We start from the raw sequence: 27,125 nt of genomic DNA on the forward strand, positions 1-27,125 counted from the left end.
ACCCCTTTCAGTATTGTGTATGATACTTACTGATATATTATGGAATTAGGATTAAATCTAAAAGAAAAAGAAGACATGGGTTATTTCAAAATCATGGTACTTGCCATAGAAAATCACTAATTGCACAGAGCTACCAGTCTTGATATAGTCCCAGGATGAATTCATGCATAAGTAAAATTATTCCTCAGCCCCTTGTTTCAGAATGATCCATCGTTTTCTTAAGCAGGCTATTGCATTTAAAGGATTTTATTGTTGAATGTTGGTGTATTTTTTGTTTTGTTTTGTTGTGTTTTGTTTTGTTTTTGTTTTTGTTTTTGTTTTCTAATTATACGAGCATATTGGTGAGAAGAGTAAATTGCCAGTGTAAATACTGGCTAGTCTGTGTGATATTTGACTACGGCTGGATGTTCAGATTTCTATATCATTTCTTTAAGAGCCAAGAGCTAATGGCTGTGATTTGATCCCACATTAGCAGGGCTCTTGTTATTGAAAGGATTCATCATGCATAGAAATTATTTGTGCTTTAGCTAGAGGCCATATTCTGTGCTCTCAATATTCATGTGGAACATGCTGTCTTCATTTCTACTCACTTACCCGTGAAACAAATGACAGAAGGGTTGGGACAAATGCAGCCTATTTGTCATTTTCCCCCGTGCCTTCCCTCCCTACCGATCAGCAGAAGAAAGAAGATAATAAAGAACAATCTTATTAAAGGAAAAACTAAAGAACAACAGAGTAATGTGACCCTTTTGGTTGACTGTTTTTTTTTTTGTTTTTTTTTTTTTTAATTATTATTATTTTTTTTATATTATATTTATTTTATTTTATTTTATTTGCATTTTTTGGTAAGGGACAGAGAAGGAGGAATAGGCTAAAAAACATTTTAAAATAGAAAATCTGGTGACAACAAACTCCATGAAGTTTACCAACACGCTCTTTTAGAAGACTTTCGTGTACTGGTTAGCACTTATTATTAACAGGGGAATGGCTACTCTGCTTTCCAAGAACTGAGTAGTCCTTATCAAGCTTCAATAACCTCATACTGTTTGAGGAGGAAAACGTCTTATGAGAAGCCATCATCCATTGGCATGTTCCTCATTAACCCCAGTGCTCTTGAAACAAATATGTAGAGTGAGTAAGAGCATTCCTTGCTCTTTGCAAAAGTATGATGGATATGGATCATGCCTCCAAAAAAGTGTCAGTGCATGATGGGCATTGGTCCTTAACAGCTGAAGGACAGTACCGGTGACTGAAGGGTAAATGTCAATTCATGGGCAGCAGGTGGATGGTTGGACTTGACAATCTTAGAGGTCTTTTCCAGCTTTAATGATTCTGTGATTGAATTTGGAGTGAGTAAATTCTATTACAAGGGAGTGTCCCCTTGGGAATCTATTATATAAATACACTATTTTTGTGGATCTTAGAATTATAAGAGATAAAATGTTAATATTAAAAATTGTTTCAGTACAACTCCAAGATCAAATTCATAAAGAAATATTTTACTGAGCATACACATATCAACAGATAAGTTTATTTTCAGCAGTACAAAATAAGCTAGGGTAAACTAGTAACATATATACAATAGTACCATTTTGACTTAAATAAACTAAATTAGATAGAGATGTCAGCAGAGCTTCACTGAGCTGAATGAAGAGGTAGTTAAAGCAAATAAATTCACTAAATCCTTTACAACCTTTGTGTGTAGATGTGAAGTCCCATTACCTTACGTCATGATGATACCATGATTGTAACTTGGTGTGTATACATCCATTTAGTGCTGTTGTAAGTGTTGAAGTGTTGCTGCTTTTTGTTTTGCTTTGTTTTGTTTTTTACTTTAAATTAAACCCCAGCAGAGTAATAGATACTGCACACTTTTACTTTAATCCCAGTAGCAGAATGTATTGTTTGTGTGTATGAGTAGTTTTTCATATAGGAGTCTCTACTAGTCATTGATCACTTTCATTGTTTGGTTTTGAATGTCAAGGGAGTTTCTATTTGAATTTTATTGATAGATGAGTATATATTGTAATTGAATCCAGTCAGTTTTGTCTAGAAAATAAATGTCTTTGTGATCAAGAGAGACTGATCAGAAGATAGGAGGCTTAGTTAATGATGTGTGTTACAGCTGAAGTAGAATCTGTATTTTCATACTGACTCAAAGTGACTTTCCCATTCTGATTTCATCTGAAGTACTATTATTTTCCTATGTTGAATTTTGAAAATCTTCCCCCTAACTAAGAACACATTTGGGTTTATTACTCTTTTTTAACTTCAGGAAGTGTATCCACTGCCAAAGCAAGCCCTTGTTTATATCCCCTAATATAGGTAATTACTTCTTACCCAAATTATTCTTGTTACCACTTTATCACCTTTATTTCTTTTTCCCTGAGAAACATTTAGGTTAATGTTTTCCTCTTGCTCCTGAATTCATACTTCTCTGGAGAGCTCTCTTCTATATTATTCCACATCATTTATTTTCTGGACTCTGAAACTTCTGGTACGAGCCTCAGAATAACAACACAAATTATGCAGAAAGTAAACCTTTTCTAACACTGCCATTTGCCACCCATTGTAAGCATGGGTGTTGCATGTGCTTTCAAGTTTGACATCCACCTGGAGGAGAGAAACTGACTAACTTCTCAGATAGTAAGAGATGAGAGACCCACGGTGTTGCAGCTGCTGCTGTTCTGTACTTTTGTCATCTTACCTAAAAGCTGTAGTCAAATATTTCGTTTTTTTCTCTCACAAGCCTTCCATTCTCAGGAGAAGGAAAAAACCACAGATGCTTATGAATGAGATGGAATAACCCAAGAGGCAATATTTCTTAAGACGCAATACAGCATTGTCAATGTTCAGCTGTCTCATTCAAGCTGTCATTGTTTTTGTATGTCCATTACAGCTTTGGAGATCTTAAGGATGGCTGTAAAGACAAATAACAAGTGTCTTTGCAGATGTTACTAATCATTTTGTTTAGATGAACAGCACAGAAGGAAAAAAGTTCTGTGAAAATTTGGTATTTGAGTCATGAAGGATTTGCTGCAGTTTATATAGGTCCGGCAAAGGCTGAAAGGTGTGCTTTATTGGCTCAGTGAAGTCTTTTCAGTCCTGTGTACTTTCTGGAATTAAAGATAAAATTATATATATATGTATATATATATTTCACCTTTGGTGAAAAATAATTTGTATACCAAATTATTTTTAGCTTATTTAGTTACTAAGACCTTAACTAGAAGTTACTCCCACTGTGTATTTTATTCACCCTTTGGTCTTAAGATGCAGGGACTTCTTTCCTGGTGCTTTCTTCCTTCCAGCTTCCATATTTTTGTTTTTCCATCATCCATTCTATGCCTTTGCAAGAATATATGAATGACTGAAAATTCCAGCATCAAAAGAAGTGGAAAAAAAAGGAAGTAGAAAACAAATCTGAACACTGATTGCTGTAGTGTATGGAAGCAGTATTTTTAAAAGCATAAGAACATGGGAGAGAAAACTATCCGAAACTTGGAGATATTTTTTCCTGTGTAACTGTATTTTTTTCAGCTGAATTGATTTCCATGAATATTTATAGGGCTGTTCTTCAGGAAAAAGGAATATTCCTAAGTTAACATTCGTGCTTTCATTCAGCTTTGGTAGAAGAACAAAAGTGTGTACTTGCTTGGCCCATTAAGCAAAGCCCTATGGAGTTCGTGCTTATTCAGTTGCTTGTTAAGCAGGGACATATTTTGCTGGAGGGACCTACGATTTTCCTTTTCTGGAGGAGCAAAAGGCCATTATCATCAGTAGGTTCTCTTTTCACCTTGTGAAAAATGAAACATGCAACACAGCAGGGAGGGAGAAAGACTGATGTTTAAAGGATAAATTCTATTTATGGAGCCATTTTCACAAGCCAAATCTACAAGTATTAGCACACAATCTTATCCTGGGCATTGCCTTGAAATGTTACCAGGGATGCAAAAGAACAGTGCTCGAAAGAGTACCAAATACTTGTTGAAACACACCTATTTCTGCTACGGCTTCCTGTCTTTTCATAAAAGTTGTGATGGGAAATTAAAAGGCAAGTAGGAGAAATGCTGTTGCATTAAATATAGCAAGTAAGTTGTATTCGGATATTGACAGTCTCTGTTACATCTTACTGCTGAATTTCAGGACATTTGAGAATAATATCACAATATCTCTCACTGCAAAATGAAATGCAAAATGCAAGAGAAATCAGAGAGGAGTGACGCAGCTAATGCTCAGGTGTCTTATATGGGCTTCTCCTAGAAATTATGAATTGAACTTTTTCCGTATTACTTTCTTAAAACGTTTTTGTTACTATGGCTGTGAATGTGCTATAAATCACAGTGTTCCAGATGTGAGGCTATTTAGATAGTAAAGTTAGTCAAATAAACATGCTCTTCCACACCATGCATGCAGTGTCCTCTTGTAAATCATTCAAAGGCTTGTGATTAATAATCAGCTTATACAAGCATTTATTGGGACTTTCAAAAAGAATTATAATAGATGCTTGGAGTAGATTGAGTAGCATAGGAGTGCAAGGCATTCAATGCCTAAAGCTGTTGTTGGCTTCGTGTTATAATTCTCTGAGTACAGTTTACTTAAATTTCCTGAAGCCAAGTATTGTGCTTTTGAGCCCTAGAATTGAGGGCAATATTAAATGCAAGTCTTAGATGATGAAATCTGTCAATCTTGAAAATGAGGTTGTTTCATAATAGCCATAACCTATGAGATGACACATGCTCTGCAGAACCACACATATTGAATGTTTCCATTTGCAGAAATTCCTTCCAGAACTACATGGGTCCAGATTCAGTTTCTATGTATCATTTTAAAAGAACGTGTGGGACATTCACTGCAAGAAAAAATGCACATTTAAATTCAAAACCTACACATCAATTAAGTCTTCCCAAGATAAAAGTACTATTAGCTTGTGACAATATGTCAGATCCTCTTGATATTACAAATACAGCTTTGTTGTATCATAACTAATTGGAGATTATGCCTATACTTCAGTGAGAGGTGTGATGACACCGTGAGTAGGGATACCTCGTCTAGCTTTTCTCTCTGAGTTCTGGAGTTGCTGTGACAGTATGGATTTCAGAATGGATTTCTACCCAAGGTGAGTGTGAACTTAGAGAACAAGTCATCAGTTAGGACTGTGCTGTTGCAGTTTCATGATCTCTAGTATTTTAAGTATATTGAAGATAATTCAGATGCGTCTATCTGTATTGCACTCTGCCTCTATAGCAGCACATTGTATCCTAAATAGAATGGTAGCTGGTGGTATGGAAATGATGGTTATTATTCAGCATATCTCCTCTATAAAGATATTCAGGCAGTGTTTCTCCCCTTATGAGCTATTCATCTAATTCTTTCCTGAGGCTGTGAGTCATAGCACATCAGATTTGGGTTTAAAATTCAGAACCAACTGTGCTAATATCATATAGTGTCTTTTTGGCAAACACTGCAAATTCTCAGAACACACATCTGCAATTCTAAACATGCTAGAGACTTGGTTTACAAAGTTGAGTATAGAAGCAAGCTCCCAATATGTACAAAAAGTGACTGCCTCACTGAAAACACAAGCCAGTTACTGAGATGGTTGTCGTTTCTGTCAGAACATGAACTAAAAGCCTTGATGCTCAGGACGTTCATCTGACTTCTCAACAACATGTTTCTCTTTAGGTTCCAAAACCACTCTCAAAATGACCACTCTTCCCTGCGCTGTGATTCCTCCAGGGCATCACAAAATGCCTTTTACATTACACATTTTACCATGTGTAATCTATATTATAATAAAAGAATTCTCGTGAATTAGATATCTATGTTCAGATACAGATCTCCTCAGAGAAAAAAAATTGAAGGAAGATGTTCAAAATTAACGATCTGCAGTCTTTATTGCTGGAGAATCCCTGTTTAAATTGCATGTAGTGAGCACACAGAAGTCATGTTCAACAGAAGGGAGAAAATGCCCATATCCCACTGCTGGGTAGCTAGATCACAGCAGTCATGTAGTAGAGCTGTAGTGGCATTTTGAACCTCTGCTCCTGAAACACCTGTGGAGTATCCTAACTTCAGGCAACTGTATCTCCACTGTTTGAGCTGTTGTACTCGGTAAGATTAAATAAATATTCATCAAGAGATGTGAAGTTAGGATCAATAATATTTGAGGAATGATGTTAAAATTTGAGACAGTGCATTATCACCATGTTACTCACTGCTGTGGGTAAACATTTGCTGGCAAAAAAACAAACAAACAAACACAAAAGAACAATTGAGAATGAGGCCATTAATAATCAGGAATTCACATAAATATCTGCTGTGTTCTGGAAGGCAGCCTTTTAATTTGCTGAATAGAAAGAGAAGGCCCTAACCTAATGCTGGGAGCATTTAGCAGGTTGGCTGCTGCACTAACCCTGGGTCCCCACTGAACTATTGCCTCTTTAACTGTAACAGGTTAAAGTTTTGTCAGTTGTAAGATGTATCAGGCCTATGTGTCAACACCCATACATTCTATGTATGACTTGTTTAAATTAGTGTGGAGTTTTTTATTTTTTCAAGTTCCAAATTAAATCACTGCTTTTTTTAAGTTCTCATTTTATTGATGCTAAGAAAGATACACATGCTATGTCATAACAACAGGATAGCCATATGCTATCTATTGACTTACATGATGAAAATAACATCAGAGTTTTCTGAAAACTGTCATTTTGGGATGTCTAAGCTAACATTTAAGTCATTCTAGTCATATAATGAAGTTCCTGAGCCTGGAGTATTTCATCAATGACATTTCAAACTCTATTATAAATGAAATGGATCCACTCATTCTACATGTAGATCGCACACATCCTGGTTTCCTTCCAAGATTTGTCCCCCTCCTGTCTTCCTCAGCTTCTTTAGCTTTGGTCTGAATGGGACTACGTGCCAAGCTCCAGAAGCAGCATAGGCAGGGACTGCAAAGTAGCACATGTGAGGCAGGTAGAATGTGATTCTGGTCTTTCCATAGAAGTTAAATACTGTAATTATTATCTATTTCTTTATTTATTTGCTACTTTATTGAATGTTACGTGAAGACTTAAGGATATAATTGTACTTTTACTTAATGAAGATCTGTTCCAAGCTTATCAAAGTCGAATATTTCCCTTTTATCTTGTTTACAAGAGCTCGGTTCATTTAGCCAGAGAAAAGCCTTCTAAAATCAATGCTGTAGGTGATGTAGACATATAAGTAATCCTGTTAATATACAGTGACAAAGGAAAAGGCAGATACAACAGTATTCACCTGGGAATTAGGAGACCTGAATTCAAATCCTGGCTCTGTCTTTCTACCTGTATGTAACATATATAGTTGCTTATTTTTTGTCTCTTTCAATTCCACACTAGTAAAATGGAGGTAATACAGCATTTACAGGGAGATTTAGAATAGATAGACTGCAGGATTGAAACAACAGGAGAAGGGACCCGCACAAATAGCACAGACAGACATATATATATATCATCATTATGGATTTTTCCCTCACGGCCCAGCAAGGTGGCTCTTTACATGTGTAATCCCTAAGGTAAAAATCATCCTAGTGAATTAGACAATTGTGTGCTGTGTGGAGAAATGCTCCTCATGTGTGGAATCTCCACCTAAGTAAGAATGCTCTGGAGACACTTAAGGTACAAATGAAAAATGGTTATGTCAACTGCTGTGAATCTTCCAAGCAAGAGAAATGTTACTTTTTTCATATTGCCTCGGTCTTTCTCCTCATTTAACTGCCGAAAAATCCTCTGATCACAACAGTGCTGTTGTATAGCTTGACCTGCTGTGCTGATTCTAAGTGCTGTGATATGTGTTAAGGTGGAATGAGCTGGGAACATTTTAAGTCAGGTTATGGGCCTTAAGGTGGCAGTTGCTGCTCCCTGGCACAATTAGAGTAATGAAATGAAAGCTGATTTAATGGTTACAATAAAAGAAATAAAATAGCAAGATCTGGCCAGAATCATTTTTATTCAAGTTTTTATTAAGAAAAATGGAACTGAATCATGAAAGTAATACCAGGATGGAAATCATAATGTATTTTTCTATATCATGATAAAGATTGGGTATGTTTTTGATAAGAACTTCTTATATAAATAATCTTTTTCATTTATAATCAACATCAGAAATGCATTTCAGAGCGCCCTGCTGTAAGTAGGCTCACATTTATCTGAGCTATATTTTGGCAATAAAGCAGTAATAATACATAGAGATATTCTCTTGAAAATACCTTAACGGTCTTCTTGTCTCTCTTATTACCTTTGATCTGTGGACGAGGTATTTATGGATGATGGCCTGGGGAACAAACACACACACAAGCACTCCTTGAGTTTCTTGTCCTGTAGGAGAGGCTGTGGGATTGTGTGTGCTGGGAGAGCGGAGCTGCATCCCCATTTCTGGCCTGTGTGATCCGTACTGCCAAATGTCAAAGCTGGTGGAGCTCTGCCATGCCCAGCAAAGGTGCCTTGTCCACCTGGTGATGTACTTCATGGGATTCCTGCTATGTGGGAATATCCTTTAAAATGGCCAATTATGTTTGGTATTATTGTGTGAGTGAAAAATGTATCCCATTCCCATTACCATCAAACACATTCCCATTACCATCAAACACATGCTGTTAGGAGCTTTCAGTTTGTTGTTATTCTGGGATTGAGGCTAGAGTAAGCAGGTGCAGAAAAACTCTGGATTCTTTATTTGTACTTTAAAATCTTTCCCTTTTTAAACACCAAATGTCTATAGATAAAGGAAATACAAAAGGGTTTTTGTTTTGTTTTGTTTCTGTTTATTCACAGTCTGCAGTATAGCCAGTATCTTAACAAAATCAATAACCCTTGAGATACAATATTGTCTTGGAAAACAGATAAATAATACCCGATAAGCTTAGGCTCTAATGAGGAAATGAACAGCATACTTTTTGTAGAAAACTTTGCTTTCCAATCTGAATTTTCTTAAGAATTGTGACTTTGTCACATTTCTTTACACAGATAAAGTGAGTAGCCATCCTTGGGAATTAAAGATATGCTCATATCCATTACCAGTTTTGCTAGATAATAAAAAGCATTTCAGACAGGATGTGTGTTTCCATGAGGCCCTCTCCCAAATACGTTTTGCTGTCTTTCAGATATTCATAAAAAGGTTGGAAATAAATAAAAGCTGTGAGGTGAGTTATTCCAAGACAAAATGTAATTTAGGTGTGACTCTATTGCAGAGTTTTATTGAGAGTGGCTCTCATAAATGAGAAAAAAATGTATCTACTGTAAAATATATTAATGTCTAAACTTCTTTCTGAAGTCAGAGGAAAAAATACCCTACTGGCTTCAAAAATATGAGAGTCAGTTTTTCTTCTTATATATATTTGTCTTCTTTGATAACATCCTCTAACAAATTGTTTATTTTGGCCTAGGTATTGTGCTAATAGTATACAGTCTACTAAACTGATTGATCTTGACAGAAGACAGATAAGTAACAAAATATTACATTAATACACTGTAATTTCTGATTTATATCACATTTTGGACTGGAATCCTAACTAGCCATGAACAAACCGTAGTTGTAAAGGTAATGAATAAAAAAGCTACAAGAGCAGAGGTGACTCAAGGAGGCAGCTGTCTTCTGTGATGGAAACATCTTTTAATATAGCAACTCTGTCCTAGAAACGGGTGACTGCAGAAAAAATGACAATGTCCCCGTGAGAGTTGTTAACGGAGGCTTCTTTTAAGCATACAAGGAACTCCAGCCACACTGCTTAGCACAGCAGTCTAAAGTTCATGCAGATGAGGAGACCTTTCCTAGTGTGTCATGTACAAAACAATGTCTTTTAAAATAGAGTGTTAATTAAAATCGACATTTCTTGCAGTGGCAGTGCTAGAAAGTGCTATCATTCATAATGCAAATTCACTATGGACCAAATTTATCTGCTGAATGCTTATTTTACATTCATCAAAATGACAATTAAGAATTTTAAGCAGCTCAAAGCACTCCAGACATCTCAGTATGATTTCCTGTGCAGAACACCTAAAACTTAAAATGATTAATGTAGTCTAAGCTGCAAGTTAAAATAGTTGTGTGAATCCATTCCACTCACAGAAAAGCCACATCCCACCTTTCCTATCATCTTCCAGGAAGCAGTGGTATTTTGACTTGTACTTCCATCCTCACAATTGTCCCCTTCAGCTATTTGTAGTACTTTGGTGCCTTTCCCATGCTGCCTTCATGGTCTCTATAACCATCTCCAAATTGTTTTCTTCTTTGAAGCTCTCCTGACAGGACTTAGGCTATCGATGTGCTGAGACCATGGACTAAACTGCTGAGCAAAGCTGTGCCATAGTTTCCTTGAACTGTCCCTGTTTTCTTTCTGTTGTTTGATGTCTTCAGTTGTAAACCTTTCTGGTCAAGGACTGTGATTTATTTTCTTTGCATGGTGTGTTAGGACCATAGACCATAAGCGAGGCAATTCTTTTTTCACAGTAGTGCAAGTAATAAATGTCTGAGGCTGGACTAAGCCAGGCAGATCAAAACCTTTTGAATCAGTGTTCCACATGGCCATAAGCAAAGCTCCATAAATAAACAAGTTTTAGCTTGTGAAATGTATTCTAGTATATACAGAAACACAGGTTCTTGCAACCTGCATACTTACAGAAAAATGTAACTATTTTACTTCGTGCTCAGACATCTCTTATTTAAATGTGTAGTCTGAAATCCAACCGGGCACTTGAACTTTGACTTGAACAAAGTCAGAGCTAAACAGCCTAACTTCAGATAGTCTTCTGGGATGGTTCTTCTGGGATTGTGCAGATTTTGCATCCTTCAAAGGATGGATTTTACCAGCACTCCACTGGGATAATCATTAAAAATAAACTGAATTAATTTGCAATTATTTTACTCCTGTATAAGATACTTTATCTGGTCTTCATAGTTACGTAACTTGAAGTAGCTGTGATCCTAGCTCTGGTGAACACAATGAGAGTTTTTTCCACTCTTTCTGTTGAGTTTTGGAACGGGTCCTCAGCAGATGACATGCTGGTTTTGTCCTGTTTTGTCAATTAAGTAATTGCCTGATTTAAGTTGAATCATCAGGAGGTGAGGTTTTGCAACTCATCATCATCTGGCTGCTTTCAAACCTCTTCCTGAACTTTGAACAACCGTTATTGAAAATGTGAGTCATGATAGCATATTAAATATTAAAACCAGTTTAAGATTTAATCCCAATTTATAGTGCAGCTTTGTCTAATTTACTGCATATTACACAATTTCCTTTACAGATAACTTTTAGTATGCTATATAAATAATAAATCAGGCTCTCATGATTCTCAATTGTTCTAATATGGTTTTATATTAAACTTACATTTGCCATCATTTAAATATTTCTAGAGCAATTTATTTTATTTTTTCTCTCTTACTTATTCAGCCTGCACATTTAATTCTTTTATAATGCTATACGTTCTATACAGAAAATTATGGGTATTCAAGCATTTTAAGTTCTTTGTTAACATTTCTTTCTGAGCATAAAAGAAATAACCTTAGCATGACTAAATGACAAAGCAAAACCATAGGTTCAGTAGTTTAGAGATGTTCATCCCTAATCGGTGACTGTAATCCCGGTGTCGCTCTATTCTGTATTCTGCTTATGCAATCAACTGAGAATATTAAGTCCTCATCTTGTAAATACTTATCCAGGTCTTTTATGTTTAGCATTAAGCATTTGCACCTAGGGAGGTTACTTTACCTCAGTTTAAAAGTTAAATATGCTAATCTAATTTAAGAATTGGGAGTGATAGCTATGGCCAGTAAAATATGTTCAGCAAAGGCTCTTTTTTCTGGGAGGTGCTCTCCATGATGTGCACGTGACATGCTTTTTCTATAAATGTGCTTTTGTCTCACAACTGAAAGAAGGATTCACTATAGAAAGTGTGAGTAGGAAAGAGAAGGGGAAGGAAACAGAGAGAGCCAAAGGGGAAAAAAACATAGAGGAAACAAGTATTTGAAGCAACATTTTCTCATCTGATATTGCTGATACAATTCTTAGAAGTATACACAGATGTGGATGGGATGGTTTTATATACTGGGCTGTCTTGTTCTTTCTGTCTTCCACCCTCCCCCCCCTCCTATCTCCTATTCACCATAAAGAAATAGATCTCATGCAAGAAATGTGTGGTAGGTTTAATTGCTTCCTCAAGCTGACACTGTCTTTGTATTATTTCAGCACACATGCAGAATGCTGATGTTTATTTCGTACTGTGTGTGATAAGTGAGGTTTTTTTAATGTTTAGACTGCAAGATTTCATCCATCGTTACTCCCAAGCACTTTTTTTCTTTCTTTGGAAGGAATCCAAAGTCTGTGCTACAGAGAGTGAAAATTCTATATTCAATATTAAAATTCTCTCTATATATATTTTTAAAGTTTGACTCCTATGTGTTGATGAATGACAAAGAAATTAGAAATTATTTAAATAACTTTAATTCTCATGTGATATGAGCAGGGACACAAATATAAGGGAGAAAAGCCCATTAAAGAGAGGGTTTTGATCTTGAGAATGTCTTATTGAAAACAGAAAGAAATGGCTGTTTTTAGGGCAAGAGAAGTCATTAAAACTTGCTTTTCTTCAAAATCAATTGAAACAAATTCTGAAAGCAAAAGAAAGAAGTGGTACATTATACAGAGAGGGTAGAGCCTCTGGGTATCCTAGAGAACAAAACTTGAGACATAAAAGAAGCCAACAAGAAATAATGATGTGTTTAAGGATCAACATCTCAGTATTTTTTATTCCTTTGCACTGAGCAGGTGGTTTTGACATTACATACATAAATATTTTATTTAAAGAACTCCTTCAACCTAAGTGTAAATTTGGAGATGGTGGGGAAGTTGTTAAATATTGAATACTGACTATTCTGATAAACTCTCATATAAGCAAATGAGCATCTACAAACCTTTACTCTGTACTTCAGGCATTTGTGTGTAGTGCTTGTGTTTGGGATGCAATCTGCTCATAGTATCAAGGCTTTGTGCCTTGCCTCTGTAGTAGATTTGCTTGATGCTGATTTGGAATCGTGATGTTTAACAATCTCCTTTACTGAACAAAATTGATAGAGTCACTGAAAGCACCAGCTTCTCACCTTAAAGTACTGACAGAATATAATTCACAGAAAACTCTGTAATGAGTGGAAAGTACTGAACACTTCTGAAAATCCCACCTAAATTATAACTGGCTTTTGTTATTTTTAATTTTTAATTTTATCATTCTTGTCAGTATCTGCAAAAATGACAAGCTTGTTTTATGCATATAAGAACTTGCTGGATGACCTGTTAGAATCATGGAGTGGTCTATTAGAGGTTCATTCTCTTCTCTGTTTTATAGTACAATGTAGCATAATTTCAAGTCACAGACTGAGCACCTGGTGGGAAGGCAGAGCCTACCCAGGGGTTCTCAGCTGCATGTAGCACATCTGAGTTACTGGAAGGGTTGGAGCCAGGATCCACTCCTTCCTAGACCTCATTTGATGGTTGCCAGTGAAATTGAGGGATTCTTGTTGGAGATCCCTGTGTTCCTGTGGCCATCTGAAGGTAAGCGTCTTCTTTCCTTTGTTTCTATGTCCATGGCTGTTACACTTGAGCAAGTCTTTGATTTCTATGACCTAGGATCTTGTTGCTCTGCTGTTGTTGCTGTGCTTTCTATTGTGTTATGCTTGTCTGCTGGTTACTGTGCTGACAGAATATCTGGTTTGTGTACTGAAATGTATCTTCAGGTTAAGAGGTCCTCCCAGTGAGTAAAAACAGAAGCAGTTAATGCTGTTGCATTTAAGCAAGTCCTCACTTGTGGCCAAGGTCCTTGCTGCTTTGTAGTCATTGCTGCTCTTCTCATCACTTTATGTAAAATTACTTATCAGTTGGGATGGCTCATGTAAAGTAGAGTAATAGTCTTATTCCAAAAATGACAGGCAGTAGTTGGCAGGGGAAATGAAGCAAGCAGCATTTCCTCAGTGTGGTCTTTGAGGGTGCTGCTGTAGCCAGCTCCTGGGAGAGTCTGGCTTTGGGCTGTTTGACATAGATGGCAGAGAGCGCATCCTGGGCACGCAGAGAGCAGCCATGCAGAGATGATGCATGAGCCACAGTTTCTTCTGTAAACTTTCACTTTGAGCTGTTATTGTACTTGCTCATTTTAAATTCTATTAAAACAAGACAGGAATTGTTCCTTACTGTTGTCCATTTTTCTTAGGATAGAGGAGAATTAAGTACTTATGCCTAATTTGACACCATGCTCCTTCACAGTGTGTTCTCTGTTGAAACTGCCAAGAAGTGGGCAACAGAGGAACTGTACAGTAGCTGATGACCCATAGTACATGGAAGAGGGGTGGAAGGAAATCAGCAAGAGACTTAAGGAATCTGGGCTTTTTGAGGGTCTCAAGACTGGCACAACCAGAAACCATCCAGTAGGCTGGGACAGCAGCAACTGCAGTTGTCTTTTCTTTGTATTGGGCAATGTAGCGGAGCAAAAGTTTTCTGTACTGACTGCAGTCTTGCCAAAGAAACTTCTATCTGCTCTTTCTTATCTTTTGTCTCTGTGATATCTAATTGGAGTTCTGATTCTTTAAAAGGAAATGCAGCCTTTTGAGTTATATCTAAAATGAGTGCCAACACAGGGCACTCAGGGGTGTAAGAATACCTTTGGGAAGCTAGTGGCTCATGTTTTAACAAGGCTTGAGCTTCTGCAACTGTAACCTCAGTCGTATGTCTGTGAATAAGTCACAGAGCTCAGCCTTCTGCCAGTACTTCTGAGTGGCACTCGAGAAGGTGGCAGTGGCAGCAGTGCTAACTTTAGGATGCACAGTGTCACAGCAAAGCCCCGGCCACCTTCGATCATTGCAATTCTAACTGAAGCCTTTTTTGTTCCAGAATCAGTGTGCTGGCTAATTTACAGATTTTGAGTCAATTACCTTCAGCAAAAGTTTCCCCGGGTAGGATATTTATTGTTTTATAACATGGAGACTTTGGTTTGCAGTGAAGGTGACTGCATGAATTCCTGGGATAAGTGATGCTTGATAATGTTATCCATAATGATTGGGATGCACCACCTCCCTGTACAACTACACATCTTTGAGTTTCAGACTCTGCTATTGTCCCTGTAGTATTTATTTGTCATGAACAATAATTGTAAGGCCAAGCTAACATCTGGGGGATGCAGCTTTGCTACTATTTACAATCAAGGTTTTAGTATTGACATTTAAGTTTATGAAAATTCTATCTTTTTTAAAAATTATTTTTATTTTTAATAGTTTGAGTAGAAAACAGACTGGAATTGCTACAGCGATTGCCCTTAAAAGTGAAACGATTTTTGTAGCTGAACTGTTAACAGATTTGAGCACAGTTCTCTCTGAGGTCATCTATCTTTGCTTTTACAAAGAAGCTTCTTTGTACCACAGAGTTCTACCTTTTATTATTAAAATCTATTATTTAAGCTGTTCCTTAATTTTGCATAACTACGGTTAATCTTTCTGTGCACCCCTAAAATATTGGTGGAATCATCGTAATTTCTGTTGATATTTCATGCTCAATTCTTCAGCCTCTCCAAGTATTCTGCAAACTGATCAATAATTTTTATGCACCACATCCAGAGCCAGCTGCCACAATATCACAGGGCTAAGTTGTGCTTTCTTGTCAGCTTAAAGTGGATGAGTGCTGACCAGGTTTGTTTGTCAACTTAGTTGGCCAAATCCTGGTGGCAGGCAGCAGAAGTGGTCGGATCTTCTGACAAAGTTAGGCTTCAGTGATGAATTCTGGTAAGAACAGTTTGTTTAGCTTCTGGATTATTATATTACTATCTTGCACCTCTAGATGAACCAGAAGCAATCTTAGCATTAGATTCAAGGCTAGCAGGAGAAGCACTGTGTTACTGTCTGTATCTGCATTTAACCACTATGCCACATGGAAGGAGCCAGGGCATCAGAATCAATATCTGTCAAAGGAAATCAAACATGTTTGACAGAACAGCTCTGACCTTCCCTTCTGGGGGCCCAGTTAATTGTCTCTATAATGTCTATGCACTTTATATGTATATATATCCCTGTGTGTGCACATATATGCATATCTGATTGCTGTAATCAGGGGAATGATTGTTTGGATATATTATTGTACTGTCAGCATAATACTAGAACATATATTCTTCAAATCTAGAAATCTAGTCCTTCAGGTTTATTCTACTAAATACATTTTCATTATATATGTATCTATATATTCTTCATGATTGCCTATCCCAGCTATTTAATTCCTATACTAATCTTCCTGCTCAGTCACATTCTAGCATTAGGCCAGGAAGTTGTTCTGTTCCCAGTGGGACACATCCAAAAACATTGCTCAATTTCTAAGGTAACTGTAAGAGGCATCCAACCCGCATAGAACTGAGCATGAACACACCTGTAAATGCTTTCAAGCAGCAACCCACAGTGCAGTTTCCTCTGATCCTTCTGAAAGAAACTTTGTTCAAGGTTTTTTCAAAGACTCAACACTAATCGAATGTATTATTTGTGATGCAGTTCAAGTGTGTTTACATCATGATGCCCACAGGATATTTAAACATTGGGGAGATTTTCTTCAGTGTATTTATTATATTATTTTCAGATTTAAAATACATGTGGGCATACAGATTGTTAATATGGACAAGCTGCGGTCTTATTTAAAAACATTGATTTGCACTGAGGTTTTTTTAATGTCCCTTCATGATTAAAGGAACCATCTAAAGACTGTGGGCTTGTCAGAGTGCAGTATTCCCAGATGACCCAGTCATGCAGAAAGCTGCAGGATACAATACCGTGTAACAGCATTGTTAGGGATTCCTTTCAGCTTTATTTAGACTTATTGCTTCTGCATGTTATGGTACATGCACTAATCAAGACCCTTCATTCAGTTCATACTCCTCCCTGTCTCTTGCTCAATGACTATAATTAAGGTATTCTGCTGAAATTAATTTGCAGTGACATAGCAGTCTATGGAGCATCTTTAGTGTGCGTCCAGAGTTCTGACTCATGTAAATTTTAGAGATGCTTGGACCAATTGTTTTCATTCATACTTAAACTGTTTATTGTGTTATGCACAGTAGTACAAATAATCTCCAATATACATTGTACCCATATCTTTAAATAGGAATGTGTCTTGGAAAAAAATATGGAGGAAATAATTTCCAATAATAAAGATATTCCTAAGAAGTTCTGGTTACAAGTTAAGCATTTTTATTTTCTTAATGCAATAAAGATCTGAAAGGGATGATGTAACATGGCCACTAACTGGGACGATGACACAGAATTAGCTGATGACTTGATGATATAGATTCTGAAGTACATAAAGTGCCCCAGGTTCTCCACTACACTGAGTTAGTAAGCTCTAATAAATTAAGTTGTGGACACCACGCAGTAATAACTTCTGCCTTTGTGGACACAAAACATGTGGATGTAATGGTCCCTTTTGGCTTTAAGCCTTCATCTTCGTCTTCTATTTTTACTTCATTTCTATAGTACGGAACTTGCAAATAATTTGTGCAGTTGTATTTGCATATTAGAGCTGCTTTGTGTAATTGCCCAGAACATTGTCAGATTCCATTTTTGTTATGTTTTCACCAAATAACAATCAAAGTTCCTTACCTTGTTTTGATGCAAATCCCTTTGAAATGTTGTTAGACAGTTCTCACAGTGTTACAAAAGGGATTAGTGTGGAAACTATCATGTTAGAGTAAGATCCTAAAAGAATCAATGCATTATCATCACTCTGTGGAAGAATGCAGATACAGCCAGAAAAGTCTGGGATTCATTTTTATCTCTGCTATTTGTTTCTACCACAATCAAAGAAAAGGAGCTGAAGCTGAAAAGAACAACTCTGTCAGTACTGATTAGGAGATATGTCCAGTGGCCTGATGTGTTCATCATGTGTTCCTTACCGACACAGGCATGAAAGGATGAGATTTGTGTGCCAGTCATGGCATGATGTGAATGCTGTATGTGTGTTAGGCTGTCAGCCAGTAAGGAATTGCTCCCAAAACTACATGGCAGGATGGTGACGCTGAAATGGTGGGGAAAAGCCCCGTACTGCATTAATGTTATACAGTTCTAACTCATGCAGGCCTGTGTAACGGTTGCCTACATTTTCAGAGCAATGCTTGGCTTTTAGAGTTTGTGTCTGGCCTGAATTAATTTTTTTAGGCAAAGAGGACATTTCAGCCAGCTGTTTAATAGTTCCTGTTTTGGCACACATTTGCTGACAGATCTTGAGTGAAACCAGTTCAAAGTATTAATATGTGTCCAAAAAGACAACTGGGTGATTACACAGAGTAGCTTTGGACTCAGTCCTCAGCTCCAGCTGAGGGAGTAAAAAAAATAATTTAGAAGAAAAACCTGACTCTAAACTGCCTTTATGACTCCCAGGCCATTGGACAGCTGGTAGCCTGTTTAGCCTATGGTATAAATTAAAACAGCCTTATGGTTGCTGTCATTTGCAGCAGCTAAATCGAGGGTGACTGGAGCATAGCAGGATGCCAGAAGATTCCCCAAATGGTCCTTGCGAGCTGTAGACCAAAGAAGGATTGGCACAGAGCTGATGTGGCTGACTGTAAGCCGCTCAGATTTCCTGATCAAACACTGGAACAGATGCCCAGAGAGGCCATCGAATCCCCGTGCTTGGAGAAGCACAGAGCATGGCTGGGCATGAGCCTTGCTAGCTGCCCCTGCTTGAGCAGGGCTGGGATGAGAAGATCTCCAGGGTACCCATCAGCCTCAGCTGCTGGGCCTGTTTTTGTAATCCTCACCTGGTGTTCCACATGGTTGGAGTATGAGAGGGTTTGGTCTATTTTATTTTTAAATGAAATGCGTTTGATACAATATCCTTGTCTACAAATTGGAGAGATGTGGATTTGATGGATGGACCAACTAATAGCATATAGATGTATTACTCATTAAGTCAATAATGAAGTGCAGGTCCTACTAGCTGCTGTATGAGGCAGGATGTATGCAGGCATGGACAGCAAGGTACAAAGCAAGAATTTAGTTGTTTTCTATTTTTTGTTTTCCACTCTGCCTCCAGGGCCCCTCTAGAGATTTCTCCTGAAACTTTTCTTGCTTCATACTGGACTAATAATTTGTAGAGCATCACTTCAATATGAGCGGGAGGACAAAAAGCAAAGAAGAAATGTTTTTTATTAGTCTTATAATTATAAGATTATCTAAGATATCTAAATATTATCTTTATGCATTTTTCTTATCAAGTCTTCAGAGTTTGCTTATAGTGAGGAACAGTATGATAAATTCATTTTTGTTCTGTTTTCTTTGTAGCACTGCACTTGCCCTGCAGAGAGAATCAGCATCTCTGGATCAGTTGTAAGCTGCAAGTGCATTCATTTGAATTTTACCATCGATCTGTTCTACCCTATGACTCACTTTTGTGGCGCTTAATTTCTCACACACTGCTTATACACTCCAAAGGGGTGTGTTGTTCCTTGTTTTTTTTTTTTTTTCTGCTGCCCACTTTAATCCTTTCCTAATGAATAGGTTCAGAGCAAAACACTGACTGCATGGATCAATATTCTAAGTAGCAATTTTGCAAGCCGACAAAACGCTACATTTCTGAAGGGTAAACTGATGAAATTCTAGTTTGCAGAGACAGAATAGAATCCCATCTACTATGAATTAAAGGATATGGGCCAATACACCTGTACTGCCTGAATAAAATATGGATCACTGGGAGTAGATAAAAGCCAGAAGTATTTTTTAAAATGTCTTGCCTTATTGTACAGAAAGACATAAAACTGAGGTCCTTAAATATTTTCAAATGTTAAAATTATTAATGCATTGTCATACTTATCTTCCTAATGTTCTGTCTGAACTGTAGTGAGGAGCCATTTGTGCGTTCTGGTGAGTCATGGGCCTTTGAGAAAATGCCTTCCCTGTCTGTCATTTGGACTGAGCTGGCGGTAGACTTAAGACTTTCTTAATGGTTGCACAAATGGCGAGCATAGGATATAGAGCAAGAACGGTACCTGTTTTGGGAAAGTTGTAATGATGGACTTTAGGCTTAAAACCAACCCAGTTATGTAGCTAGCTGGGAAAAAAGATGTGATTTGTGTTCCACCTATGTCTTGGAAAATGTTAATTTTATTCAATGGCTTGTAGTTGTACTGCCTGCGTGCTAGCTTTTAATGGAGTTGTGGCCTTTGTACCATGAGCTGTCCTCACTTGAGTGCTGGGAGTTGTAGGATACCCTTGGGCAATCAGATGCAGACTCAGGGTAAAATACAATTTTACTTTCACAAAGGAGCTTGCAGAATATCTAAAGTTTTGTTTTATTGTGGAAGAAAAATTGGAAAACATATCAGAGCTCAGATCTCTCCTTCAAATAAAAAAAGTATATATATTTAAAAAGCGGTCTGACCTCTCATTAGTGTATATTCAGCAAGAACACTCTGTTCTTTTGCAGGGCACAGGTGTTGTTTTTCTATCACAGCTAGAGGCAAAACTCAGATGTGGAGGGGGTTTGGGAGCTGTTTTGAAACTGATTCATAAATGCAAATGAATAATAAGAACACAGTTAATGTTAAAGAAACAAACATAAATATTGTACAAAGAGAGATCTGCGGCACTGGAGTGTATACATCAAGCTATCAAGACATCATGTAGCTGTTTCATTTATTCCAACTTCTTTTCATCCTGTGAGCAGCTGTCCCTTTATTTCTAAAAGCTATTTTAATGTGGCAAGGGTGTTTTTAGTTTAATCTGCTACAATACTCCTTTTGTCTTCTTGTCATACTTTCCAGCTTTAAAATATTAATCCAAGCTAACAAAGAGAATTTTTGATGGATTCTAAAATCCTGAAAGTAATGTATAATTTAAAAATAAAAACATTTTATTAGGTTATGTTCATATTCAGATCCTGAGATGTTTGGCTTGATTTAGGCTCCTACTTGGAGATGTTTTTTAAAGAAATAAATATTTATTGGGCATTAACAGTCTCCCTAAGTGCAGCTATTTACTATAGTGTGCTAAGTGCCCTTTCTACGCCTTGTCTGTAGAGATGCTGGGTTTTTGCGTTCCCATGGTAATTGTTCAAGCTCCTGGCACTATCAGTAGATTCTGTTCAATCATGATGCAATCCCTGGATTGTGCTCTTCCAACCTGAGGTACAAGTGGCAATGCAGCTCCAGCTGAAACACTCTTCAATCCAAACTTCAGCAATTTAGCACCAATTACATTTACACAGAGTTGCTAAACAGAAAGGAATGTACTGATTAGCATGATCTTTTTTTAGCAGAACTGGGCTAAAAGCTCACTGAGGCTATTTGTACTTCTGGATCATCGCAGGAAAGGTGTGAAATAATTTCAAGTTCCAAAAACTTTAGGATACCACCATTCTCATGAGTGTTATTTACCTGTGTAGTTTCATAGGAAATACATTACATAGAAGACGTGCGTAAAAGCCATCCAGCTTCTACAAAACAGTTGAAAACTAATCATTCAGGCCATCTGATATGACACATCTGAAGAAATTATATCTAGCTGGAAAGTGATTTACCAGTCAGAAAAATGATTATGGCTTACTTTGAAAATTCAGAGTAATCAATTGCCCTTCAGATATACAAGCAGCTTTTTTGTAAATTCATTTCTTGGTATTTAGGGATAATAATATCTCACAGTGAAAGGATTTCAGAAACAAATAACACCATTTGCTTATTTGCGGTATGATTGCAATTAAAAGCTACAGGGAAGGAAGTTCTGTGGAACGTTGTACATTGCAGGTCTTGACTTCTCTGCTCTGACATTTTTCAGGAGGGAAAGAAGCAAAGAGGAAGCTGTGCTGGGATTAGCCATTTGTAGCATTTACTGCTGTAATTGTTCTGCAAATGGCTAATGTAGGGTAAGTCACAGGAGACTTGTTACAGGGGATAGTTTCCAGTGGTGGAGCTTCATTATGTGATTAGTTGGGGAACTCTCCTGTTGCTGGACTTTCAATGTAATCCGAGGAGGAAGGCAGTCAGTGTTGGATTGTTTGCCAGGACTGCTGGTCCTGGGCCTGTCTCTCCAGATGCAGTGCAAGGCTGTGCTGACTGCATGCAGTTTTATAACTGCAAGCAAGCTTCTCAGCTCTCAGAAATGTATAACTTGTATCTCTTGCTATGCACGTGGCCTATTAAGCCTGCCGCTCCTCTGCTACTATGAGACCAAACTATGTTGTCTGACAGGCTAAGGAAAGAGGTGGCACACACTAAAACTCCATGGTGGAGAGCAGATTCCTCACCCGTGATCACGTTAGGATCAGTAGCTGATTAGTGTGAGACAAAGACTTAGCTGGGCTGTATTCAGTCAGGATCTTAGGGACCCTAACACCTTGAAGGATGCATTTAGGATATCTATAATTATTGCCCAAGTGTAAAGACACAGATGACTGTGCTAATTCTACTGTGCACAAAGCAGTTCAGGGGAATATCATTGCAGTTTTCAGGGTTTGTACCAGAGCATGTGCCAGACTCTCTCTGCCTCTATGATTCCTCTGACTTCTCTGGCCTTTGAGGCAGAACTATTTGTGCCTTTAAAGGTATGAACTCTATTTTTTTTTTTTTTTCATTGCTTTAATATTCTTCAAGAAAAGCTTACCCATTTGAGCTATCTGTGCCTTTCTGGCAGAATGATATCAATAAGCATCAGAGCTTTCCTTTCCTGCAAGCTTTTACATTCCTCCCATTTGGTCTTTCATCTGTCTCCTCCTTGAAGCAGCCCCTGGTTCTCAGTTGTCCCCTTTTTGGCACAGACTCTGTTTCAATGGAATCAAGATATATATATATATATAAAACCTCTTTTCAACACAGCAGTAATATCCCTGGCGCTATTGTCCTCTGTTAGTTTTTTGTTTTGTTTTTTTTTAGCAATACTTAATTGTTTTGATGGGTCACAACCTGAAATATATATAAGCGAAGAAATACTTCTATAAATTATAAATAAATAAATGCAGCCTACAGAGACTTGTTTTCCTAAGTTTTTTAAGGCAGCACAAAATGCAACACAGGGTGTAAGTGTGCACTAACATGAAAACTGGAAGACTGTGGTGAGCTGCTGTCTCATATATCCTCTGATCAAGTTATGATGTGGTGACAGAGGATAGCCAGAGGAACTGCAGCAGCAGACAAACTGAATACCTTTTTGGTTACTGTCAATGCATTGTGATAGATGCTAGCTAATTGGATTAGCTGTTGAGTTTTTCTGGCCTGATGGATATCATTTAGAAGAATTGACTGAATATCATGCTTAGTTAAAAATGCTCTTATGTTTTAAGTTGATATCTTAAGTGGGCAGCAATTTCATGGATTGTTTAGCATATCTGCACATTGAGGAGGGAATAGGGAACATGAAGTTAACAGTGAGAGGCAGCAGAGATGTGTGAGTATCCAGGAAATGCCAGCATGGAGGAAGGACCTCACCTTCGCATGTGGGCTTGGCTGATGATGGAACCAAAATAACTGCAGTGAGTCACAATGGAATTACTTTATCTCCTTTAAGATAAATAGCAACCTGGGAGTAGATTTCAAAAGGCTGTTTTGTAGGAGGATGGAGGAGAAAGAAAAGTAAGGTTTGTTTGAGCAAATAATCTTGAATTTCATGTAATAACTTCTGTGAGGCTGATGTTTGAATCTTGACTTTGTTACTCATTATGCATCTAAGATGCTCCTTGCACCAAGGCCTTATGATAACTTGCTGTTTTGGCTGCTGTCCTGCCCTTCAGATTAGGGAACTGACCCAAGCATCCCCAGATGGGTGTGAACTCACTCAGCTGAACTGTCATTTGTTTGCAGAGATTCTGTTGCTCCTTTCTATGTGATTTTTCTGGGCGCTGTCTCATGAGATGCCTGCCTTTGAATTTGATGCTTTGTGTAAGCAGGAGGCAATATGCATTGAAGCCACTTTCTGCACTGTAACTGCATTGAACAAAAATGCAGAGCAACATCGATGGAGAAGGGAATGAGAACTCAGTAAAATGTCATCTAAGCAGGACTTTCCACCTCATTGGAGCTCTATTTGCCGCATGCTCAAGAGAGTACTGGAACAACAGAAAGCTCTGCATGAGTGTGTAGGCAAGGAAAGACAGCTGTTGTGCTGTCTTCAACTAAATGAAACCTGATTGCTAGGTTGGTTGCCCTTCTCCAGTTATTAGAATGACCATCTGGGAAGTCGGTAACAATTAGTCATTGTTTGGCCAGATAGTGCCAGGAATCAGCTGTCTACATGGACTTGCAAATAAGCTGGGGCTTAGTGTAATATAAAAGACTTTTTCTTTTTTTCCAGGACAGAATGTAGATCTCTGAACAGGAGAACTTTCTCAAATAAGAATATGTGAAGAACTGCCGCTTTTAAATGAGAACTCTGGCTTTTATGATTTATTTTCTCCCTTTCATATCAAAGAAAGCATTTTTAGAACTTTATCTTATATCTCACAATGGCCAAAGTCATCGTCTTCTGGACCTAGATGTGCCTGTTACATGGAGGAGGCAGGACAGGGTTTACTTGTCTTTATACACAGAAACACCTTATGCTTTTCTACTACATCCTGGTATCCATCAGAGCTTGGATGTAAGAGTGGGAATAGCTAGGAGAGCAGCAGTGAGGCAAAGATGTCAGATTGAAGGCTGCCTGGATCAATTGCTTTTAGTTATTTCCTCCAGCCTGGGCAAGGAAAATAATGCTAATTGCAGAAACACATTCATCAGTGGGTTGTGTAGAAAAGGCTTCTTTCCCATGCTTCCACTTTACGTAGGAAGGAAATCTGGTCTTTTGCCTGTGAGTAATACAGCAGTTACCTTAGGCAAACACTCCATCCCTTCTTCAAATCTGCATGCTGGCTGCTGAACACCAGTGCTTTCTGCCCAGGTTTCCAACATCAAAGGTTTTAGTCATCTCTGACAAAACTGTTTGTTTTTCTAATGAGGTAAATTAACAAATTTGAAGGCCTTCCTTACAGAAGAAAACTACTGCGCAGCACCTGCAACACCACAAGCTGCACTGTTTGCTTGAGGTGTTCAAGTCAATACAAAGAAGTTGTTGCATACATAGCCTATTAATTTTAATCCTTCTAATGCTATTGAATTTTGTTTTGTTCGTTTTTCATTTGTTTGGACTTTAAATAGTTTTACGCACGTTGTTTGTTATTTCAAATGCTATTTTATACGTGGAGTTGTCGTGTAATTTTGGCTGCTTACCGTTCGTTTATGTGTGAATAATTTATTTTCCACTTTGTCATCTTTATTCTCCATTTGTTTCCTCTTATGCCTGTGTTGTGTGTTGTTATATCTTCTTCTATTCATCCTCACTTTATGATTTCTTTCCTGTGCCCTGTCAATTATAAGCTGCTGGCAATATCTTGTGGGAAAAAATGTTTCTTGTTTTATTTCCCCCCCCACACTTTTTTCTCTTTCCTTTTTCTAGAAATAAAACAGTTATTGTAGGAATCGAAGCTTTTCATTCTAATATACTCTTATCACAATTCATCCTGTATATTGCTATGGGCACTGGTCTATGACAACGTAACTTAAATAATCTAAATTATTCAGTTTTAAACATAGAGGTCAACATTAAAATTTGGATTTCTACATAAATGTGTAACATCTAAATGTCCACATGGGGCCCAGTTTTGGTGTGGTTGGTGCTGAAGCTTTGAGAGTCCCTAGTGTAAGTGTGAGCCCACTGCCAATGACCTAAAAGTATTGAAACTCAGTGTTCAGGTGTGCATTCAGTGCTTTCAGAGTGATTTAGTTTGTCTGAATAGATTCAAGTGTCTGAGAAGAGAATAGGAGAGACAATTCAGATAGGAAGAATATAAGGAAAGTGATGTGACTGAAGTGTTCATGGTGAAAAAGCATTTTTAATCTATAAAGCAGGTTTCAAGGTTAGTCAAGTGTGCCAGTTCATTTATTCTAAAGTTCTTATTGCTTAGATTTTAATAATCATTACGTTCAATGATAGATTGCTATTAATAAGAAATGTATCAGATAAAATGAATAGCTAACAGTATCACTTTTTAAGTGCTATGGAATGTGTTCTTCAAAATAGAATTAAACAGCCTGAACCACATGTAACTTCTCTGAGTAGGCTGAGTGGCAACAAGGAAAAGAAGATCAGAATTTGAAATGTTTGTTGTCTTCCACCTGAAAATTAAGTATTTTACTTTTGTAGCCTTACTAATTAGAGTCAGAAATGCTAGATTGAGTCTTATTATCTTCTACATGAGCAACAAAGACTTGTATGAAGCAGATTGCAAAGACACACTGTTTAGTTGTTGGTGCTTTGTTAGATTTACTCTCCTGTCTGCTACAAACGTAAGTTATGTACTGCCAAAATCTGCACTTTGAAGCTTAGTAAAGAAAAAAAATGATGTAATTGCAGCTCCATTGTCCTCAAATGTTTCATTTTCTAGAAAAAAAAGAGTTACTGCAAATTGTTTAAAAAAAAAAAGTCAAAATGGGTGTCCCTTCAAGTGCAGTGTAAATAGCATCTCAGCTGCTCTGACGAATTGAAGAAACTCTTTGTTTCATCTCCAGTTCAATTCTTAAATAAGACTTTAATAACACTCTGTGGTTATTTTTCCTCTCCTATGGGAGATGGAAAGCTCTCACACCTCAGATAACCTCCTGTCCTGCCTGCAAAAAAGCACTGCAGCAGGCACCTGTGACAAGCTCATCTCCTCTTTCACATCCCATCAGCACTGGTTGTGCACAGAAACTGGAGCAGCCCCCCAGTGTTGCACTGCCAGGAAGAGGCCCAGGACCTCAGCTCCTAGCAAGCAGAATCTATGGGTTCTTTTAACTGCAGGCACAGCAAACATGTTGAAGTGGGAGCGGGGCAAAAGTGCTGGGAAAGAACCAGGAAGGGAAAGGTTCCTCCTCAGCCCTGGGTTCTCCTCCCACATCTTTCCCCTGAATTTGCAGGGACAGACACCAGATGGCGATGGCCACTCTGCTTTCTTTGCAACCTGGAAACAAACTAAAAATGCAAAGTTTTTGTGTCTTCTTAATCAGGAGTGTGTCTTTGCTCCTTCTGTCTGACAGACACAGCATGCAAGGCATTGCCATCTCTGTGTGCTTATTTTCCTT

Source organism: Excalfactoria chinensis, chromosome 15 (genome assembly GCF_039878825.1).
Source record: "Excalfactoria chinensis isolate bCotChi1 chromosome 15, bCotChi1.hap2, whole genome shotgun sequence".
NCBI lineage: Eukaryota > Metazoa > Chordata > Aves > Galliformes > Phasianidae > Excalfactoria > Excalfactoria chinensis.